At 43.2% G+C, this 7,572-nt stretch overlaps 1 long non-coding RNA gene across 1 annotated transcript; it reads right to left on the minus strand.

Moving 5' to 3' along the window:
- Positions 1–214: 214 nt before the first annotated feature.
- On the minus strand, positions 215–7,127 carry LOC308046760. Its single transcript, XR_013922918.1, has 3 exons — positions 6,993–7,127; positions 5,007–5,150; positions 215–439 (listed from the first exon to the last, which is right to left on the minus strand). It is a non-coding gene; the product is annotated as an uncharacterized lncRNA (long non-coding RNA).
- Between the last annotated feature and the right edge of the window lie 445 nt (positions 7,128–7,572).

Raw genomic sequence — 7,572 nt, forward strand, 5'->3', positions numbered from 1 at the left:
TGCTGCTCACACAGGTCTCAGAACTTGCTCTGTAACACAGAGAACGTTCAAATGGGTTAAAATAAAGCCCTTTGCTGTGTGCCTCAGTGGTGGATTGATTTCCATGATTTCCCGATAGAACCTGAAGAGTACCACAGGGCAGCTTTTCATAGCACAGAAAGACGTAGCGTTGCCACCTTCGAAGTAAGACAGACTTACCAGCCTAAGTGCTGGGTGTCACGGGCTCTGACAGGGTATCAAATGTGCAAAACCATCTCAGGATGGTGGTAAAGCCGCTGGGCACTGAGGGCAGGGCTTGCAGAGAGCATGGAGCTCATCAGCAGGGTTGTGCAGCATCTTCCTCCGCACCATCACCAGCTGCCACCACGCAACACTGCAGCTCATCAACAGTCCACCGGCTGTTCAGAGAAGGATGGGATGAGGTCAGACCATCTGATAACTGTAAGAGTAAACACAGCAGGTTAATTTAATTCCTCATCATTTAAGCAAATGCAACTATATTTACTGTAACATGCAAATTCCAGCTGGACAAATGTATTCTTCAGAACGTCATTTACATCTGATCCCCAGGGTAAGACTTTTCCAGCCTTTAATGCTTTAGTTATTCTTCAATCAGTATGTTGATCTCAAAAGTAACATTACATAGCCTTAGTAAACCTACAAGTACAAAAAAATTCACTATGTGTTTAGCAACAGCACAGGAAATTCAACCATCAAAGGCTGGTTGTTACTTCTTGGTGCTTTTTTTCTGAGAGACAAGAGCATGTGAAAAATCTGTGCTTAGAATAAGCACACTGCCTACTCTTTGGAAATGCATAATAGAGGTTACATTTTATGGAAGAGATGTGCTAAGTACATTATAGTACAATACATTAAAGTATCTTTTTTTGAGAGTATCTCTGATGATAATTACCTGTCAAATCTTTCATATCATTCAGGTTTATTACTCCTGACTTGTGTCAGTAACAAAAAGCTCAGAATTTTAATGATAGCTAAGAAAAAGGTAATCATGTTTCAGGAAGAATGGTGCATTTCTTTTTTTCTATTTCAGTGAATATTAGGTTATTGATTTCCTAGTAACAAACTAAGAAAACTCTGCCCAAGTTCTGGCTTCATTTCCCCACAATTTGAAATGGTCTATAATAAATAAATACACTTTAAGTACCAGGTTTACTTTTAGAAATAATCAGCATGAAGGTATTCCATGGTACAGGTGTGAGCTGCTGCGGCCACAGGCAGAGACAGAAAATAGAAGTTTGAAATGCCTTCCAGCCCGACTCCCTACGTCTCTGTGCCTCCCAGAACACAGCTCCAACCTGGGGCACCTTACCTGTTCCTCAGGCATTTCCAGTGTATCTAAAGCCCTATGGCACCCAAACCTTTGAATACTTGGGTGCCTATCGAAACTTTAGATCAGACACAGGCAAATACTAAGTTTACCCAACTGAAGTTGCACTAAATTCACTTTAAGGCAAAGGACCGTAAATCTATCGCCATTCAGTGTGCATTGCACACTTATTGCAATAATAAGGCAAGCTTGGGATTTCCAAGTTTGTATTTATTCATTTAGTTGTTTTGGAATGAAGAGGTTACATCAGTAAACCTGGAATCCAGGAAATGAATTCTAATAATGGAGATGCAGTTTCACCGTTTTTACTGTGAGGCAGCTCCCTAGGTCTGGTCCAAGCTCTATTGTTTCTTTATCATGTGATAACCTTATGCACCCTGGTTTAGGTGAGGTGCACGCTGCAGTTGAAATTGGGCCAAAATGTTGAAGTGATTAGTCGGTACGACGTGTTTTTATTAATGTAAATTACACCTTGTGGTTGCAGGTTGCGTACGTTGCCTGAGTTTGACTCAGCTTTGAATTTGGCCCTTTCCCTTATGTTTTCCCTCCCATGCTTTATCTGTTTCACTGAAGAAGTGAAATAAAGACTGAAATACCCCTGAGAACTTCCAAGCACAAAAATAGATGCAACCGCAAAGAAACAAACACGACAGAAAGAATCTTCATTCCTCCCCCCGTCCTTTTAAGTGATTCCACTGACACCAGCTGACTGCAGGATCAGGCCTTGCAGGTACCAGAGTGGGATTAAACGCGGCTGAGCAGTATTCTAGTCAAGCACTGTTTCTGTAACAGCTCCGATAACAGCATTGTTTGGAGTTCTAATATAGGGAGTGTAGAAATGGCCATTTTCTCTCTCCACTTCCTTGATTAAGGCTCTTTATTTGATCCATTTTTCCCGAGTCTGCTTTCCAGAAAGATCACTGTGGAGAAGTCTCGCACCCAAACAAGCCGCGGCAGCCTTCACCCCCACACCTCCGCACCCCCTCCCGTCTCTTGCTTTTTGGGAGCAGTGGCTCCAGGCTGCCGTGTGACACGCGCTGTCTGTCTGTCCTGCCGCGTGTGCCACGCAGCGCCTGCTCCCGCCTGCCCCAGAGCTGGCAGTGCCGCCTCGCTCCTCGCAGCCCGAGCGCAGCCCCCCTTCTCCTCCGCAAGTGAGAGACGCTTAATGCGCTTTATTCCTCACCGGGGAGCAAGATGAACCCGGCTACGCTCATGAATCTCCTTTGCTTGCTGACATGCGTCAGACACAACATTCTCATCCTTAAAAGCTGGAGCGAAAACAAAAATAAAGCAAGAGCCCAAAAAAAAAACCCCCAGTGAGCTGCAGTGTCTGTCTGGAAAAAATAAGCAGCCATTATGCTCTTATTGCCAGAGCACAGTCATGTTCTTTGTTTAAATGAAAGCTGCAGTAATTCCTTGTGCCCCCCATCATGGCCATTACAGCTTCCATCTTAGCATTATATTTGCATGATGAACAAACCCCACAGATTTATGGTCTCATAGTAGAAGGCAAGATGCAGCTGACAGGCTGGAGCAGAAACAGGGAAGGACAGCACTTACTGGTTCACTTGGGCAGGGACACGTTGTTGCCCACCTCATTTCCTTCCTGGCTATAGCCACAAGCAAAGCTGAGTCCTCTCTGGCAACACATCTTTTTCAGCACATACCAAATTGCCTATAGAATATAACAAATCTCATCTATACATCATATCCACAAGGCATCAAGACAGCACATAGTCCAGAGGCATTTGTGGCCAGTGAAGAATTTAATGCCTGTGAGTCTCTCTCTCCTCTCCCAGAGGTGAGAGAAACAGGCCACTGTAATGGATGGTTTGTTTGTGGTATTGATTTATTAATTTGTTACATGCTAATCATTAATCAGCATGCAGTGCACAGACAATACAAGAGGTCAGACAATCAGCCATGTAGTTTATTACCCACCAACCTGCCAACTCTTCTCCAGAACTCACAGAGAAGCTCGAGTTTGTTTTAACACCAAAAAGCAGAAGAATCGAACTTCAGGCCCAGGAGGGGCTTCAGTTTCATAAACTAAATGCCAGCACTGTTTTGGACTCTTTGGGTTGAATTCAGCCATGAAAGCACTGCTAACGAGATCAGGGAGAGCTTGCCTCATGTCCCTAAGGTCAGAATTTGGCTAAACATATGCGGAGCATGTTTGGCTCATCACACATGTGCATATTAAATCTACATCCAGCAGCAAGGGAACAGAAAGTAAAGATACTGAAATTGGACTTCAAAGATCAGGATGCAATTCCACGGACTCCCAGGGTGACTTTGGCCACAACAGTCACTCTCCCTTGCTTCAGTTCCCATCTGTACGAAGCAAAATAACCATCCCTCATTTTTACTTAATCCATCTTTGCTATTTAGACTCGGGGTTCTTTGTAGTGGTGTCTCTTTCTCAAAACACATCAAGCTCCCAGCACGCAATGTCCTCCTCAGAACAGCCTTATGGAGATGTACCAGAAAAAAAAGAACCTTATCAAATATCCACTGATGAGATAAGACCACCAGGACAACAATGCAGCCAGCAGCTGTAATCTGTGGGAGGATTCTTTCTCTTTGCCACAAATGCGATCTATTTTTCAAGACACAAGTTATTCCCTTTCATAGCATGGTGAACTAAATATCTACAGACAACTTGCCTTCCAATCAGTACATTTTTCAAAGGCTCCCAGTAGTTTGTGACATTAAATAGAAGGTGTCACATCTTAATGACAAATATGAGTACTAGCCTGCTTGATTAACATAATTTGTTTCTCTATTGGATATTTTATTCCAGATGAGTTGCTTTTCAACCATATTTTCTAGGGGAAAAAAATATGCATTCTGACGTGCATGCTAATGTGCCCTCTGCAATGACCTCTTATCTCCAACTTCTCATTCTCACCTCCCATTCTCTTCAGTGCATGAAATGAGCTCCAGCAGCAGCTATTGGTCAACAGTCTCAAACACTGGACACCCGCCAAGGCTTTTGGGGTGTTTAGCACAGACAAAAGGTCTATTCCTATGACACACACATTTAAATTTAGCACTAAACTGGTGGAAAAAAAGAGAAAAATATGTAAAATGTCACTTTCTGACAAGCAGAAAATTAGAATTCATTCCCCTGAGAATTAAATGGACTTTTCTGCTTCCAGTCACTAACTATGACAAGGTTAACATTTTTCAGTCTAATGACTAAGGACATTAAGTGTGTATGCGAATAAGAAATAAAATTACTAGAGGGTATTAGCTAAGTGTGTGACAACAGCCTGAACTGACAGCACAACTCCACGGATGCAGATTTTAACTAACGCTGACCGTTTGCTGTGGAGAACCAACGGGTAACAGAAACGTGGGGTACAAGTACCTGGAGGTCATCTTTCTTTCATTATTATTATTATTGCAACATAAGTAACCCCAGGAAGGTGTAAGTCAATGGGTGGGGGTTGAACGCATCTCAAAGAGTGTCCAGCACCCTTCCAGGGACACTGCACCAGGCAGCACGTTAATCAAAGGCCACAAAATCCTGAAGAGACTCAGAAAAGGGAATATTTCAAGTGCATCTCTTATTTCCCCAAGGACCCTTTCACCGCTCCCAGCTCATGACTCAATTCTGCTGTGACATAACGATTAGGCTATGAGATCAAGTTACCATTTGTGACTGGCCTGAGCTTCTGTCCTTCCCAGTTGGGTTTTCCCTGTAGCTCCTCACTGAGCTTTGGTGAACAGAACACACGCAGCGACGGCTTCGGGACAACAATGGATTTCCATCTAACGCAGCACCAAGCAGGGAGGCCTCAAAGAAGAGAAGTCTATGTGTCATTGATACGCCCTGCGTACTAAGATACGGGAAGTTACCAACCGTTGGCAATTTTTCTAGACATAAACAAAACTGAGACAGTAAAATGTAAGACAGGAACGTTACCTTTCTTTTTCTGTGAAAATAAGGGTCAAGTTTGAAAAAGCATTTTTAAACATGGGTAGTTAATATGTTATCTAACAGAATGAAGAAAGCTGAGAGGACATCAACAGACTTCAATGCAGAGAGCTCTCCTTCTATTATTTCTGCTTTGTTTTGGTTTCAAGAGCTACTTGACCACAACTGAGAAAAATCTAAAGCTTACAATTTAGGGGACAAACGGAACATAAAACAAAAAAATAATTAGACATTAGAACTAAAAAGGAGGAAAGAAAACCAGAAAACAAGTACTTTCAAAAGCATGGAATCTGCTTCCAGATAAGCCAACTGGAAAGACTGACCAGTTTCTCTTTGCTTCACTGTGGCCCAGCAGCGCGGCCATCAGTCTGAAACAACACATGATTTTTCTAGTCTAAAGTCAGTGTGATGGACTATCAGGCAACTCAGTTAGAGATGTTTCCTGTACCATCAAAAGCTGGATTCTCCTCTATTCACCCGCAACTAGCAGATACGCATCTTAGAGCCTCTGAAGGATTTTCGCTTGGTCAAACCAGCACGAAGGGATTCCGGCATGTTTTTACACCAATAGCCAAGGCCTGACTCTGTCCCTGTAACTCACAGCTGTATTTCCTCCATCCTCCTCTTTGCTTTACTTAGTTTGCTCCCAGAAAGAGCGACATCTATACGTGGAGATCTTCAAAGAGAAAGGTCATCGTGAACCCAGCTGTTGTTTGCAAGCCAGTTCACGGACTGATGATGCTGAACAGGAACCTCTTTAGCAGGAGCAGCCATTCTCAGCCCTGCGGTGAGCGCAGCTGTAGAACTGAGCTCTGTGGGAGGAGAAACATCAGGACAACTGTTCACCTTGGACAAGACTTGCCTAGTGCAGCGTGTGCCCTTTTCACCACGCTCTGATCTGTATTCCACGCTGCTCTCCAACTGGACTCTATTACTTCTGGTCCTCGGCCTCATTACCTCACACTTCCTTACAATAAACTGCATAAGCCACTTATCTGCCTGTTATCCTGATAAATCCAAATCACTTTGAATGAGTTTGTTTTGTTCCTCTGTCCCCTACCCTCCTGCTCCTCCAGCTTCCTCAGCCGTTATTTTATATCATCAGCATATTTAAGGCACTTCTGAAATTACATTCTGCTCAAGGTTACTGCACTGAATTTAATTTTTTCCTCCCTTACAGCACATCAATGCTTTAACTCCTATCTGATTTATTTATACTGTTTATTATCAGAGACCAATTCAATCAATACAGGCTGTAATTCAAACACATACACACACACACATTTGAGTTATGCATACATACACTCATCAAGAGATACAAGACAACGGCTATAGCCCAAATCATACCTCTAACATATGGCCAGCTTATACGTAAAGAGGCTCATAGCAGCAAATTTTTATACCTTGACTTTTGCTTGACCCCAGTGGTTGTTTGATTACTGGAAACCACAGGAATTGAAATAGCATCACAAATTCCATGGAAGAGGCTTGGGCAAGGGATCTCTGTGTTTCTTATCCCAAGCCAACAGGACTATATTTTAAGATGGGCTTTCCAAGTTGACAGTTCCTTTATTAGCTTCTGTACACGCAGGAATTCTAGCAAAACACCATCAAACCATCCCAGACAGTCATGTCAAGCAAACGTTGCAAACAGAACAGTGTACGGAGAACTGAAACTTGAAGGAAAACCAAAGCACTAACCTCAATTGCAGCCTAGGTTGGGCATTAAACCAACCTAAACGGGATGCTGGAAGCATAGCAGAAAGTGAGTAGCTTTTGGCTTCCCTCTGCAAACCAATATCCTTTCTAAATGTCGATGGTCAGCGTGATCCTCAGTCATGGCTCACAAATGACTTCTGGTTGTCTTTGAACACAGTTGGTGGTTACAACTCAGGGAACACTGCAATTTCAGAAAATGAAGGCAGAGGAAGCACGCACGGCTTCTGCTCTAGGCAGAGATTATGCTATAGACAGACAACACAGACACTGGAGGCTTCAGGGATTTGGGGCACAAAGATTGATTAATCAGAAAATTTCAGTGGGGTGCATGAAGTTTGGGAAAGAGGAGCGCACACTGCTCTGTACAAAAGCATGTTGTGTCTGCTTAGTTAACTTCAATGCTAACAGCAGTCTATCACGCTAAGTAAAATGCAAAATGGGAATCAAGGTCCACCATCATCAAATTTGGGGTCTCCGGATTAGAAAGCAGATCTCTGCATAGCTGTCACCTTCACGATTACATTCCCCAGCTGATCTGCAATTCTTTCCCTTTCTCTCTGGC

The sequence above is a fragment of the Nesoenas mayeri genome (assembly GCF_963082525.1).
Source record: "Nesoenas mayeri genome assembly, chromosome: 16".
NCBI lineage: Eukaryota > Metazoa > Chordata > Aves > Columbiformes > Columbidae > Nesoenas > Nesoenas mayeri.